At 37.8% G+C, this 13,200-nt stretch overlaps 2 long non-coding RNA genes across 2 annotated transcripts; both read left to right on the plus strand.

Moving 5' to 3' along the window:
• The first annotated feature begins 1,521 nt into the window (after nt 1-1,521).
• LOC147567971 (uncharacterized) lies at nt 1,522-3,807 on the plus strand. Its single transcript, XR_015230920.1, has 3 exons — nt 1,522-1,723; nt 2,371-2,441; nt 3,553-3,807. It is a non-coding gene; the product is annotated as an uncharacterized LOC147567971 (long non-coding RNA).
• Nucleotides 3,808-5,701: 1,894 nt separating this feature from the next.
• On the plus strand, nt 5,702-8,158 carry LOC147567972 (uncharacterized). The gene is made up of 3 exons (XR_015238011.1): nt 5,702-5,792; nt 6,441-6,511; nt 7,621-8,158. It is a non-coding gene; the product is annotated as an uncharacterized LOC147567972 (long non-coding RNA).
• The last annotated feature ends 5,042 nt before the right edge of the window (nt 8,159-13,200 follow it).

Genomic DNA, 13,200 nt, shown 5'->3' on the forward strand with positions numbered 1-13,200 from the left:
AGGAACAGGGAGTGAGAAGAGAGATGTGTATGAAGAGAAATATATATGAAACAGACAATGAGAAGAGAGATTGATTAATTTCGTTACTGTAGAGAAATCAGAAGTTTAATTCAGTATTCATTCAAACTCTTTCTGTATTTTCTTGTTCTTATAGTTTAATGATAGAAAGGTTAGAAGAATTGAAAAACAGTAGAGGAAGAGAGAGAGAGATCATTTGGGGAAGACGAGAAAATTGGTTGGAAAATAATTTTCCCAGAGCGAAAATACTTCCGAGAAGACGAGAAAATTATTTTTCTTAGGTGGCGTTTGGCTGCCATTGGAAAATCAGTGAGAAAAGTTCAATTTTCCTCCCTATTTCTCTTTTATTCTTTATAATATAATCTCGTATTATGAGTAGCTAATTCTCTATCTAGGGTAGATGATGAAACCATGTTCAAAATTTTAATCTAGTTTTAACGAAAACATCTCCCGGAATTAAGATAGTTCATTATCCGAAATTCTGAGTTATAAAAAGAAAGTGATTTATTTTGTCTAAATATTTGTTCTTAAAAATGATTTTATGTGGTGAATTCAGAAAACCCAGACTCTCCCCCATTTGAGTTCCTTGTATCATTTGTATTTATTTTCATTTCCGTTATTTTATTATAATATCTTATTCATTTTAAAACCAAAATCAAAACACTTGAAAAATGTTATTGCTTCCTAGTTTTAGAATAAGTTTAAGGATTATTTCCCTAATAGCCCCCAACTTTGTGACCAGCTTCCCGCTTGGCCCCCTTAATTAGCAAAAATACTCATATGGCCCCCTTTTTCAGTTATCTTTAACTTTCCGTTACTCTCTCTCCTCCATCTTTTTTTCTCTCTCTGCCAAGTCACGCCACATCATCTATCACGCCACATCATCTATCACGCCACATCATCATCTTCTCCGGCATAGGTCGCCGGCCGGCCAAATTTTCGGCCGGCGATGTAACATCCCGTGTTTTAAAAGGTTGGTTTAGGAACTATTCAACAATTGGGTGAAGTCAAAAGAAGGGCCAAATCAACAAAGAGGACAATTTAGTGGGTATTTTGCAATCGAGACAAAACCAGGGACTAAACTGAGATTTCATTGGGACTTTTTCAAAAGTAAGAAACAAGATCAGAATTTTCTTCTTTCTCTGTTCGATCATGTCAATTGGGGTTAGGGTTTGGAGGAATATTTGTTAGATGGATATCGAGAAAAAATGAATTTTGATTGGTCACGTGGAAAGATCGGACATGGTTTAGCTATCGTTTTGTTTTCAGTAATTTTCTTTTTATCAAATTAATAAGGACTATACATTTTATTCATGATTAGTTGTGGAATGATAAACAAAAGAAGAAATGGTTAAACCAAGGGTTATAAAGTAAATAATGGGATTGAATTAGTTGAGAAGAAAAATGGTGGGAGTTGTTAATGCGGTATCTAAAGAGTTAGGGACTAAAACACAATTTAGTCACATGCCACTTTATATTTGGTGATACAATCCACTATTGGAATCTATTATTTTGGCACGTCACCCACCATTTTCTCTTGAATAGAAATAAAGAAAGTGAATTGAAATAAGGGGCACTTATCCAACTCCATGGTTTTGAAACATTCCAACAGGAGTTCGAGCAGTTTGGGTGGTTTTGTCCGTTCGATTTTCGCTCTTTGATTTCTTCGTATTTGGTCGTCGGAATTCAGCGAAACTTCTTCCAGGTAATTCTATTCGACTTGCTCTACATATCTATCCGTTCAGAATTTTCAATTTCGTCCAAATTTGATGGTTATTGGATGGTTATTTCGATAACTATATAGTTGTACTAATTTCATTTGGGATCGAAATTTGGAGCTATTTAGACAATTATTATTCGATTTCTTCTAATGATTTATGTTCAGGATCATGTTTAGAATGTTATAGACTATATTGGGGTGACCATATATAGACGAAGTGCTGCCGAATTATTTTACGACTCGAATTTCACATTTGGACTAGTTTTTGGAATAAATTGGATTAGAGATAGTTACCCGAATTTTTTCATATTTCATATAAATGGACAGTTTCAGCTATAGATTTATAGTATGGAATTCATTATATGATTTGTCAGCTTATGAAGCCTCTAACATGAAAAATAGAATTTATGGGAAGTCGGTTGGTCGGTTGGTATGCATTTCAAGTATTCAGTGGACATGGCTATGAAAGTTAGAGATCAAATCGATTATTCGAAGTCTTCCAGCGTTATTGATTGTTGTCGTGTTTTAAGTTTTCATCGTTTTCTCTTTGATATTTTCTTTATTGAACGAAGGTTCTTCGTTTAGAACCTAATGTTTCTATCAGATTTTTTGGTTATTCTTCCTTATTCCAGAGTATGCGAATGAGGAGGAATTAGGTCGTCTGGTAGGCGGGAGGGAGGTCTTTGGTGATGCAAGGACTGAGGTAGGGGTTCTGAATCCTTGATCCAGCATTGTTTTATAGATAATGAATATGCTAGATTCTATAGTTATATATGCGCCATTATAACTAGAGTTTAGGTAGCATGAAACTCAAATTTATGTGATGAACTGAAATATGCTTGAATGGTTTGTTGTGATACGAGAAATGCTTTCGAACTGATTTTACGATGATTGTGAACTACTGGGATTTTCTTGTATGTACCCGACTGCGGATTATGTCAACCTACGGGCACGTAGCCATTGAGGGTAGGATGACATGTGGACACGGTTGTGATCCGTGTGAGACCGGTGAGGTGGACGACACTAGTCATGAGACCTGTGGGAGTAGAGTGCTTCACTTCCTGGCCATTGGTGCTCGTGCCTCCAGTTCGAGGCTTAGGGACGTACTCCTGACCGCTCGTCTGGGAGGTGACATTGATTGGGAATCCCTCTGCTTTGTGGCGATATGACTTTTGGTTGTTCCACTTCCGTGTTTGATAAGATAATGAATCAAATGAGAATATGGATTTTGATATACGAATGAAACTGATTTGAATCGAATATGAGAATGTGGTTTTGATATACGAATGAAACTGATTTTGAAAGATCGCATTAGATGCATGACAGGGTACCGAAGAGAATGAGGTTCAGGTCCTTCCATGGGTATTGGGGGACGGCTCTCTTATTCGAACTCGGTGATCTAAAACGTATTTAGATACTTAAGATATATATGTATCATGAGGTAAACTCTTCAATGATTGCGGAGTCCCTTAGTGGGAGAGGGGCTTACCGGCTAGGGGTAAGTCTCTTTCTCGAGGAGACGTAGTGCATTAGCTAGTGCCATAAATGGGCTGGTACTATCTAACGCACTCTAGGCTCTCCTGAGGAACTCTCCTCTTATTGGGAGCGCACCATGGGTGGGCAGCTAATCACTGCTATTGCTTGCTAGATTAAGGAAAATGGTTTTGTATATAGTATATATGGTAACTGGTTTGATAACTCGTTTTGTCATGATGTTTACAACTTAGTAAATGAACTTTTGAAAACGTGATGGGTTTTGGATTGGTCTTCTACCAGAATAACTCGTGTCGGTGAGTATTCTGACCCCCTACCAGTTGTTAGTTTACAGGTGCTTGGTTGTAGCCTCGAGGCGGAGTTGTATTCCAGCCGGTGATCTTGTCTGACGAGGCTAGAGGTGTTGCGTCGTTTTCTTTGGTTTTCGTTTATTGGCTTTCCATTATTTTAAAGTTATGTACTTATTGCAGAAACCAAACTCTAATATGTATATACATAACACTTAGAGTTGTTTATAGATTGTGTCGTTGTTTATGAGGCTTTTATATTTTTGTGGTTCGGGTTCCGACCCGAAACTGAGTTGAGTTTGTTTAGCTTCCGCTCGATAGTTTATCTCTTTGTGTATGGGAATGTATGGTTTGCATGACATGTTTACAGGTGCGACCGGTTCGATTTACAGAAGAGACTCTGCCGGATTTTAGTCTCGTCTGTGAATTGTCGGGGCGTGGTCGTGTCTATTTTGGGACACGGGCCGTCACAGTTGGTATCAGAGCAGTTAGTTCTGGTGACCTATATCAGAGCAGTTAGTTCTGGTGACCTATATCATAGCAGTTAGTTCTGGTGTCCGATAAGTCGTGTATAGTTTAGAGCATTGACTGCTCTAGACTTTAGGGGAAGATAAAAAATGACAAGACTAGGTGTCTAAAAGCTTCAAGATTAATAACTACCAAGAATAAAAGATGATATATAGTATTTGATTTTGTTTCGTTTTCTTTGTGATTCTCGTTTTCTTACGTCGGTTTACTCGCAAAAGGAAGACTCGGAGCATGGTTTAAGATGGTTACGTATTTCCTTCATTGATGTACAAGATGTTATAAGAGGATAACCAAGGGTTAAGAGGTTTTGATGATAAATTTTGGATAGGTCGACATATTGAAGATGTTGAAGTGTCGAAGAGTGTACGAGGAGGTTAAGTGTGATTGGTATTTGCCAGTACACAAGTTTACAACGATCGATAACAACGAACTGTTAAAGAATTTTGCAACATATTGGTTTATTTAGGTAGGGATTAAAATATGTGGTCAACTTTTTCAAGATCGATGGACTAGTGGTGAAAATTTGTGAGCCTAAGTCACTCGAGTAGGTGATTTTCATATGAAGGCATTGCCAGGAGTAGCTACCCTAGGCGAACCGGAAATGTGAGAAATGCCATCGAGTAACGAAGAAGCTACTGATTAAACCACTGGAGATGTATTGTGACCACAATGGAGTGACCATAACTTCAAGAAGGATACATGAGGGTAGTAGAGAGGTTCGAAGATTCAGCTGCGTGAAGGATGTAAGGATGGTGAAAGACACCATGTCATCTGAATAAATTCATAAGTTATTGTGAGAAGAGAAACTCGTAGAGAATCAATCTATGGTGTCAAAAGTTAACCATTATAGTATAAAATGATAAAGAAGAGTTGTGATATGATCTGGTTAAGAAGTCTTTAAAGGAAAACGATTTAATTCGAGGGATACTTTAGGATAATTTGTGAGCTGATCTAAATTTCGGGAACGAAATTTCTTTAAGGGGGGAGGATTGTAACATACCGTGTTCTAAAAGGTTGGTTTAGGAACTATTCAACAATTGGGTGAAGTCAAAAGAAGGGCCAAATCAGCAAAGAGGACAATTTAGTGGGTATTTTGCAATCGGGACAAAACCAGGGACTAAACTGAGATTTCATTGGGACTTATTCAAAAGTAAGAAACAAGATCAGAATTTTCTTCTTTCTCTGTTCGATCATGTCAATTGGGGTTAGGGTTTGGAGGAATATTTGTTAGATGGATATCGAGAAAAAATGAATTTTGATTGGTCACGTGGAAAGATCAGACATGGTTTAGCTATCGTTTTATTTTCAGTAATTTTCTTTTTATCAAATTAATAAGGACTATACATTTTATTCATGATTAGTTGTGGAATGAAAAACAAAAGAAGAAATGGTTAAACCAAGGGTTATAAAGTAAATAATGGGATTGAATTAGTTGAGAAGAAAAATGGTGGGAGTTGTTAATGCGGTATCTAAAGAGTTAGGGACTAAAACACAATTTAGTCACATGCCACTTTATATTTGGTGATACAATCCACTATTGGAATCTATTATTTTGGCACGTCACCCACCATTTTCTCTTGAATAGAAATAAAGAAAGTGAATTGAAATAAGGGGCACTTATCCAACTCCATGGTTTTGAAACATTCCAACAGGAGTTCGAGCAGTTTGGGTGGTTTTGTCCGTTCGATTTTCGCTCTTTGATTTCTTCGTATTTGGTCGTCGGAATTCAGCGAAACTTCTTCCAGGTAATTCTATTCGACTTGCTTTACATATCTATCCGTTCAGAATTTTCAATTTCGTCCAAATTTGATGGTTATTGGATGGTTATTTCGATAACTATATAGTTGTACTAATTTCATTTGGGATCGAAATTTGGAGCTATTTAGACAATTATTATTCGATTTCTTCTAATGATTTATGTTCAGGATCATGTTTAGAATGTTATAGACTATATTGGGGTGACCATATATAGACGAAGTGCTGCCGAATTATTTTACGACTCGAATTTCACATTTGGACTAGTTTTTGGAATAAAATTGGATTAGAGATAGTTACCCGAATTTTTTCATATTTCATATAAATGGACAGTTTCAGCTATAGATTTATAGTATGGAATTCATTATATGATTTGTCAGCTTATGAAGCCTCTAACATGAAAAATAGAATTTATGGGAAGTCGGTTGGTCGGTTGGTATGCATTTCAAGTATTCAGTGGACATGGCTATGAAAGTTAGAGATCAAATAGATTATTCGAAGTCTTCCAGCGTTATTGATTGTTGTCGTGTTTTAAGTTTTCATCGTTTTCTCTTTGATATTTTCTTTATTGAACGAAGGTTCTTCGTTTAGAACCTAATGTTTCTATCCGATTTTTTGGTTATTCTTCCTTATTCCAGAGTATGCGAATGAGGAGGAATTAGGTCGTCTGGTAGGCGGGAGGGAGGTCTTTGGTGATGCAAGGACTGAGGTAGGGGTTCTGAATCCTTGATCCAGCATGGTTTTATAGATAATGAATATGCTAGATTCTATAGTTATATGCGCCATTATAACTAGAGTTTAGGTAGCATGAAACTCAAATTTATGTGATGAACTGAAATATGCTGGAATGGTTTGTTGTGATACGAGAAATGCTTTCGAACTGATTTTACGATGATTGTGAACTACTGGGATTTTCTTGTATGTACCCGACTGCGGATTATGTCAACCTACGGGCACGTAGCCATTGAGGGTAGGATGACATGTGGACATGGTTGTGTTCCGTATGAGACCGGTGAGGTGGACGACACTAGTCATGAGACCTGTGGGAGTAGAGTGCTTCACTTGCTGGCCATTGGTGCTCGTGCCACCAGTTCGAGGCTTAGGGACGTACTCCTGACCGCTCGTCTGGGAGGTGACATTGATTGGGAATCCCTCTGCTTTGTGGCGATATGACTTTTGGTTGTTCCACTTCCGTGTTTGATAAGATAATGAATCGAATGAGAATATGGATTTTGATATACGAATGAAACTGATTTGAATCGAATATGAGAATGTGGTTTTGATATACGAATGAAACTGATTTTGAAAGATCGCATTAGATGCATGACGGGGTACCGAAGAGAATGAGGTTCAGGTCCTTCCATGGGTATTGGGGGACGGCTCTCTTATTCGAACTCGGTGATCTAAAACGTATTTAGATACTTAAGGTATATATGTATCATGAGGTAAACTCTTCAATGATTGCGGAGTCCCTTAGTGGGAGAGGGGCTTACCGGCTAGGGGTAAGTCTCTTTCTCGAGGAGACGTAGTGCATTAGCTAGTGCCATAAATGGGCTGGTACTATCTAACGCACTCTAGGCTCTCCTGAGGAACTCTCCTCTTATTGGGAACGCACCATGGGTGGGCAGCTAATCACTGCTATTGCTTGCTAGATTAAGGAAAATGGTTTTGTATATAGTATATATGGTAACTGGTTTGATAACTCATTTTGTCATGATGTTTACAACTTAGTAAATGAACTTTTGAAAACGTGATGGGTTTTGGATTGGTCTTCTACCAGAATAACTCGTGTCGGTGAGTATTCTGACCCCCTACCAGTTGTTAGTTTACAGGTGCTTGGTTGTAGCCTCGAGGCGGAGTTGTATTCCAGCCGGTGATCTTGTCTGATGAGGCTAGAGGTGTTGCGTCGTTTTCTTTGGTTTTCGTTTATTGGCTTTCCATTATTTTAAAGTTATGTACTTATTGCAGAAACCAAACTCTAATATGTATATACATAACACTTAGAGTTGTTTATAGATTGTGTCGTTGTTTATGAGGCTTTTATATTTTTGTGGTTCGGGTTCCGACCCGAAACTGAGTTGAGTTTGTTTAGCTTCCGCTCGATAGTTTATCTCTTTGTGTATGCGAATGTATGGTTTGCATGACAAGTTTACAGGTGCGACCGGTTCGATTTACAGAGGAGACTCTGCCGGATTTTAGTCTCGTCTGTGAATTGCCGGGGCGTGGTCGTGTCTATTTTGGGACACGGGGCATCACAGGCGACCTTCAATTTTTTATATTTTTTTATTCTCTCTCCCTCTAAAAAAAACAAAAAAGTTCTCTCACATCTCTCTCTCTCTAAACTCCGGCGAAGGGGGTTTCCCTTCGCCGGAGGTCTGTTCGTGATGAAAAAAAAAATTTCAAAATGCCAAGGGAACAGAAAACTAATAATGTAACCTTCGGTTATCAAAATGCCAAGGGAAACCCCCTTCGCCGGAGTTTAGAGAGAGAGATGTCAGAGAAAAAAATTTTTTTTTTTTTAGAGAGAGAGAGAATAAAAAAAATACAAAATTGAATATGCCGGAGAAGATGATGATGTGGCGTGACTTGGCAGAGAGAGAAAAAAAGATGGAGGAGAGAGAGTAACAGAAAGAGGGGGCCATATGGGTATTTTTGCTAATTTAGGGGGCCAAGCGGGAAGCTGGTCACAAAGTTGGGGGCTATTAGGGAAATAACCCTAAGTTTAACTAGTCTTCGAGGAACGAACCGGTCTTTCTGGAAATATTACAACTTGACACCCGTGCACTTGCAGGTGTATACCTATTTAGGAAACTTTCTAGGCCCGTCAAGTTTTTGGCGCCGCTGCCGAGGACTAGTTTTAAATTTTTTTCTAAACTTGGAAAGTTTTTTATTTTTGGTAAGTTTTGACTATTTGAATACTTTGACTTGCTTTTCTATTTTTGGTGTGTAGAGCACTAAGGAGCTAAAGAGGAGGTGCAACAAGGAGGAGGACCTCAAAAGAAGAAATTTACATTTTTTTTTATTTTTTGTATTTATTTCGGTGAGAAAGAGAGACTTTAGACTTTCTTAATTTTATTTTTTTGGATTAAAGTTTTGACCCTAAATTAGAGGGCTTTAAAATTGTAACCGAAAATCTAACGAAGCCTCGGGTTCGGACACTTAAGGGAAGAATGGCCCGGGTCGTCTACAAAGGTCGTCGTTCGTCTTCAACGGGAGGTAACTTTTCTGATCTCCCACGAATCCCCTGTCAGTGGGTCCTTGTATGTGTTTTGTGTGCCTAATTGATTTGACGAACTGCTTAGTTTAATCGTCTTTAGTAAGGGCACAAACCCCATTACAAGATAGGAGTCGGATTTCATCACCGATCTCTTGCCCATTTAGGAAACAACTTTGCGAATCCCAAACCTCACTTAAAATTAAAATCTGGTTTAGACATTGGTCTTAGGGTATCGAGCTCATAGGATCTTTAAAACAATCCAGGAACTCGATTTTTATTTGGGCATTCCAAAAGGGAAAGTGTCATACGATTCTTTAAAAAAGACCGCCTCGAGAAGAAGAAACGTTGCCTCAGGTTGGACGGTTGCAATTTTTCATAGTTGGCTGTCACCTGGACAATTGTTTGACCATAGTACTTTGACAGAGTAACCCTTATAACAATCATAGTTCAAGCTTTGTTACGAAGTAGGAGCTGTCTAGATTTATAAGTGAAATTGACCAACCTGTCTGTCGTCTAGATTTTCTTTAGGTTGCTTGGTTGAGTCAGCTTGATTGTGGTTGTTTTCCTTCTAGGATCTTCGTAGTGCTTCCTCGATTTTCGTGTTTAAAAAAAAATATAGGACTGAAAGAAAGGAATCAAGTGTAGTTTTGTAAGAGTCAATTCTCATCTTGTGATCGTGCCTTACTATCATGGCACATTTTTCTAATGGTTGGACGTACCCTGTTGATGATGATGACATTGATCTAAAGGGACCCGTCATCAACCGACCTGATATAACGTTCAAAGAATACCGACAGTTGCGTAAAAACTGGCTTAATCGACGTGGTATGACTCTAAGAGATTATCAACGACTTAACGAGGGGAATAGGAAAGTTGAGCCTAATCGACCTGGTATGACCTTCGGGGAATACCAACAAATGTGTAGAAATGAGCCTAACCGACCTGGTATCACATTTGGAGATTATCAACAAATGTGTAGAGATGGTCCATATGAGCCTGATCGATCTCATACGACATTAGGAGAATACCGACAAATGTACAGACTTGGTCAAATTAGTGATGGATATGGTCAAATTAAGCCTACTTTCCTTCCATATCTGGAAGTTTGCTACGATGACTATTTGTACTACTTTCATCCTTTAGCCTTCTAGGATGTTTTTGTAGTGTTTCGAGATTCCAATCCGAATTGAATGTCTAAATGCTCATCACGTTCAACATGACTTGATTTATGTTTTCAAACATAAACGTCTCTCTCATGCGTGTTTGCTCCATCGGTGTCTTTTCAAACTCCGATTTGGCAACGCTCTTTGTCATGAGTTTTGGGTCGAAATTCTTTTAGACTTTTCCGAGTCTTAGATTTTCTGTTTCGGATCTCAAGCATCTCAGCGTACTGAGTCTCTCTAATCCTATCATCTTTTTGATCTATGCTTATAGATCTTCAGATGCCCAAAAATGGCATTTCATCCTTTTGTGTGGTCCTTTTATTGAGTTAGTGTGTTCACTGTTACACAACATCTTATGTCGTACTCAATCTTTTATATGTACTCTGCATACGGACCCGGAAGGTTTGTTTCTCCCACTTAACTTCTTAAAACTCGTGATTCAAGATTTTTCTTCATTCCTCAAGAATCAAACTTCTTTGATTGCCTCTTTGAATTGAAGATTCTAACTCTTCCGTGCTTTTAATCCGTCGATGGATTTCTGAAGCATGCTTATGGACATAACTTGATTGGAAGAATCTTATTCTTCTTGTCTAGTTTCGGGAAACATGAATGTTTCCATCCTTCTCAGTTTTCTACTTTGGAAAACCAATTTAGGTTTTTCGTTGACTTAAATTATCAAGCTTCATGTCTTGACGAGATATGGATTCCATGATGATTTTGGCTTCTAGCCAAAATCTAGAGTCAGTTTCCGTTTCTGCGCAGGTCTTTTATCTCTTCAAAAATAACCTTTATTTTCCAAGTCATTGAGATTTTACTTTTAACCTTTTAGGGCTTTTGAACAACAATTTGGAGTTTTCTCAACTACTTTGAGATATTCTTTTAAAGACACCTTTCCTTTTCCGAGGAGCCGAAGTTTGTTGCTCTTGGTCGAATTTAATCGTCTTGTACAAGTTTCATGATTGTTCTTCATGACCCTTCATGATTTTTCTCATGATCGAATTAAATCGACTTGTACTTTTCTCCCACTTATTCTTGTAATAATTAGTACTTTTCTCCTAGACTACTAGGTGTGCTAATTACTACAAGAATACTATCATGAGCAACAAACACTTTGTTCTCTTGATTGGTTGTGGAAGAAGCCCAAATTTCTTCTAAAGAAATTGCGTCAGACTTGTAGCTAATTTTGTAATGCTTTTACAAGCTTAGCTGTTAGACGGACTTTGGTAACTGTGAAAACAATCATTTCTGGAATATATCCCAAAAATATTCGGAAGACTGGCTTAAACCCATCATGAATCATGCATAGCAGTGTTCGATTACTCCCACTGAATCCATCATCCCTCAGATGTGTTCCATGTAGCTAGTTGGGAAACGGTTTCTCAACTCCTTTTATGGTTATCAAGTATTTGACTCAAGTTTTTACCACTCCAATCTAATCGGATGACTTAAACTCTCTTGTGAAAAATGATTCTTTACTTTGGTTTGTACTCTGTTTGAACCTTTCAAACATTCCGACTTATACTTTATGATTTGTACGTTTCCATACTTAATGAACTTGTCAGAGTACGTATTGAAGCTTCTCTTGTTAGCTTCTCCAAGTAAACTTATAGGTCTGCATAACAATGTATAAGTCCTAATAGATTACTAGTCTCTATGCCTTTTGAAAAGGGTGACTATGTCAATTTAGTCCTTAAGACCTAATTGACAATGCTGAAGTTAATGAGTTTGAATCTCTTGATATCAGCCATTATTAATGTTAACCTTTAGTTAATTTACCACTGGTTTAAAACATCAGATGTTTCTAGAATAACAAATAATCACTATTAAGTTCTAAGCTAGACAGTGTCTAAAAGAAGACTTTGATCCCTTTCAGCATCCCTAGCATTACTGCTTCTGCTCCCTCTTGGATCATTACTTCTTTTTGGTCAAGTATGTAATTCCCTTAAGCTCCCACTGAGCCGCTCATCTGGTCTTAAATACCTGATGAAGGAATTCTATGAAACTTGTTTAACTTTGTTAACAAGGATACTGGAACCGGAATTCATAATTTCATTCCTTTTGTCCTCCAGGTGCTAAAGGTAGTTTCCTCTTAAATGGTCTAGCCATTGTTTGGAAACATTCACAGTAATGAGGAATATTCTTGATCATATACTCAGCAACTGTTTCCTTTTTCTTTGATCACATGTTTTTTCTCACTTTACTAACCCTTTGCCCTTTTGAATCTCAAGAACTCTTTCTTAGATTCCTTCCATTGAATCTCAAGAACTGTTTCTTAGAGTCAATGTTCCCGTGTGTTTTGCTCAGTTGTTCATAACAATCTGAGTGACTCATCTAAGGTCTTATCTATCTTTGTTCAATCGATATTGAATTGGGTGATAGATGAATTCTGTTGTCTTCCATTAGGATGGCATTCAGATTGCCTTGGAGGTCTCGTACCTCTCCATTTGTGACTTCTGTAGGAACCTCTTCCTCAGTTTGTCTTAATGGTCGTGCTAGCATCCATTACTCTTCCAAAGATAATGTTATATGATTGCTTGCAAATGGCTTTTGACCTTATCTGGTATGAGTCAACATTGGGATTGGGTATTCTAGACGCTTTCCTTTTGAATCTGAGAACTATTCTCGGATTTATTCTTCCATTCTAGGAAGTTGATCAGCACCTCCCTTAGGTGTGATTCAATGTTGAAACCGTTTTCATGTGTCATCTTAAAACTACATAAAAGAAATGGCAAAGTTTTAAAACTCGTTATTGTTTTGAAAAACTTAGTTTTCCCATATTATTCAATACAAATCGTCCCCGATTGAATAAGTGATTCCAAGATCCCAGTTCTTCGGAGTAAAGCGGACGAAGGCCCTACCCTTTGACTCCGTTGTTCCTGATGAGTGAACCACTTCACTGATCATACCTTATGACTCTTGGTTGATAGATTTCATTAATGAATGACTAATCTATCCTTTTGCCTCGAGTATCCAAGACTCTCTTGCTGATCTCGTTGAGTAGAACCATTTAGACGTGTA

Source organism: Eschscholzia californica, unplaced genomic scaffold (genome assembly GCF_041429995.1).
Source record: "Eschscholzia californica isolate CP2 unplaced genomic scaffold, dmEscCali1.0.p SCAF_1, whole genome shotgun sequence".
Taxonomy (NCBI): domain Eukaryota; kingdom Viridiplantae; phylum Streptophyta; class Magnoliopsida; order Ranunculales; family Papaveraceae; genus Eschscholzia; species Eschscholzia californica.